Genomic DNA, 2,954 nt, shown 5'->3' with positions numbered 1-2,954 from the left:
TCAATGCTATCAACTATTAGTTTAAATCTGGAAATTTTACATTTACCTCTTTATTTTTTTATAATTTCACTCATAAGCTGCGAATGCTTTTCAAATTTTTCGACTTTACTTGACATATTACCGCTGTAAATTGGCAAAAATTGTACTGAATATTAACAATTTGATGTGTTTAGGTAATATTTATTTCAATGGGAATCAAATTTGTTGCCATACATTTTCGATTTTTGTCCACGGGCGGAACCACAGTGCGATATGGCCTCCTTCGAACATAAACTAATTTTGGACCGATATAATAAAAACTTCTTTAACAAATTTTTAATTTTGATACAATATATCAGTCAATCTATACTATATCGACTCAGAATTTTATCCTGATAATACATATTTGTTATCAGAATAAAATTCTGAGTTACGTTATAGGGTTGCAAATAAGTATTTCAATGCGTTACAAACGGAAAAATATACCCTCCATTCTATGGGGGAAGGTATAAAAATTGCATAATAATAATAATTGTTCCAAAAACATCCCAGAAGGGACAAAGGAGACTTCTCTCATATCAATCGGGGTGCACCCGATTCATATAAGCTCAATGATATGGGACCTACTGTTTATCGCCGAATCCGAACGGAGTGTCTAAGACACCACTCGTAGAGAAGTTTTAAATTAAAAATTGCATATCAAGCTTTTTGTAGAAAATTAACTTATGTTGAAACTGAGGTATGGGGTATTGTAACTCGCGATCAGTTTTACTATACCATAACTTTTGACCGCATTTCGGTAAAATAAACTGTTTTAGCCCGATTCACCGAGGGGTTTCTTAAAATAATAATTTGAGCGGAAGCTGTGGTCGTACTAATGTAAAAAAATCGGAAAAAATCGTTGAATTAAACGAGTTTCATTATGTTATTTTCCAATTAATGGTTTTACAACACAATGTAGAGCTTAATGCTCAAAGGAGAAGTTAAAGAGTACACTTCAGAGTTGAAGTTTCTAATGTATGATTTTTTAATATATCCACTGTATCTACCTCAAACGGATGCTGACATTTTGAAACCTGAAAAATGGGGTTTTTTGAATTTTTGCTCTAATCGGGACGCGCAGCTGGATTTCCATAAAAGCTAATTATTTGATTGTAGTACTCGCGATTTCGCATTTTTTAATGTATAACATGAGGGTGTAGCCCTCACAGGATCACAGTAATCTGCGCCCAAACACGAAATTTTTGTGCGTAAATTTTTCTCAAAAACCTATTTTTTTGGTTTAAAATTTACAAGCGTCATTCGATTTCCGCGGAAACCCGCGTAAATTTAGTTTTTTTACGTTCTGAATCCAACAAGCCACGACGCGTAAAAATCCACCCACTAGATCGGCGGAAGTGATACACCTCAAATTTCGGAAATTTGCAAAAAATTATTTTGAAAATATCGCATATTAAAACGCGTTTTGGATGTGTCAGTTCTACTTAAATAAATAGATCGATACGCGTGTTTAAACTGCGCGAAAACAGATATTTAAAAACTCTCGTAAATCCAGAGATATAATAGATTTTTTCTAAAAATTGAGTGCGATGCTACATCCACGGTTCTTGATGGATCGCATTGAAACGGCATAGAATGATGTATTTTTTAATGGTGATTATTGAAATCGGATGCGCATAAAATGTAAATGAACTTCGCGGAAATGATGACCATTTTACTGTGTTTTGCAACCTAATATGCAGCAGATGCTACATCGTGGTCGCCAAATAGAATTTTACAAACTGTACATCAAATAAGAGGGATTGATTCGCTGTGTTGGAAAATCGGATGCGCATCATGTCATTTTCACAATTACGCGGTTTATATGCATCTCAAATGTTGTAATATTCAATATAACATTATTTTAACGTTATGCCACCATTGGAATTCCTTGTGATTTGATATAAGGTTCTAATAATATTATCAAATAGGAAAACTATAAGCGAAAAATTTGTTACAGCGGAATATCATCATTATTGCGTGAAATTTTGACGAAAATGCCGAAGAACTCAAACATTTGTTCTCCAACTTTTCCTATAAAACCATAAAAAAATAAAATTAGAATAATATGATTTTCATTTTTTCGTAATATTTTCTTCGTATTTTTGCAAATAACATTAATACTATAGCTCCAACCTTCACAACTTAGGTTTAATTTTATTCCTCAAAATGTCTGGATGCTGTTATAATTTTTGTATATATTTTTCGTAACTATGAGCGCTATTGTTTCAAAAATATGTTTGTAAATACGTGAAATTATTTAACAAATTTGATTTTTCGCGAATCCATTGAGACTTTGCGATTATTTTTTGCATCATCGCAAAGGTTACCAATTCAGTTAACGATAATAGGATATAACAGCTAACTATATTAAGCCGCGATTTTTTTAGAATTTTTTCTAATTATCATAATTAAAACGGTCATATCTTTTGCGCGCAACGATCAAAGTTAGTAACGAAAACAGATTTGGAATGCAGATTTTTTTCTTAATCTATGTACCAAAAATCATTGATGTAGTATCAACAAATTTTTTTGATTTTTTTTGAAATGGAAAAGACAATTTTAGACATTTTTCCTGATATATCATATATTTTTCAATAGAATTCAAAGTTTACTTACAAATAATAAATTATTGCTCTGTTCCAGAACCTGCAAGAAGCTACTATTTTTTACTACGATAACATTTTTTCCTTTATGTTATCGGAAAAAATAGTAGAAATTAGTAGATTCTTGTAGTTCTGGAACACACCATATGTTTGTTATCTTCTAAGCAGCCTAGAGCAGGAGGAAAAGCATTTTCCTATTTTTAATGCGTTTTTACACACAACATTTGTCAACCGCTTTTAAAAAAATAGCTTATTCGAAAGATATTAGTCGTCCATTTGCCGTTATTAAATTAAAAAAATAGTATATCAGAACAACTGCAGTTTTTTTTT

This window comes from Musca autumnalis, unplaced genomic scaffold (genome assembly GCF_047663935.1).
Source record: "Musca autumnalis isolate F117 unplaced genomic scaffold, ASM4766393v1 scaffold_3, whole genome shotgun sequence".
NCBI lineage: Eukaryota > Metazoa > Arthropoda > Insecta > Diptera > Muscidae > Musca > Musca autumnalis.
The sequence above is the reverse complement of the archived record's forward strand: the minus strand, read 5'-3'. Positions refer to the sequence as shown.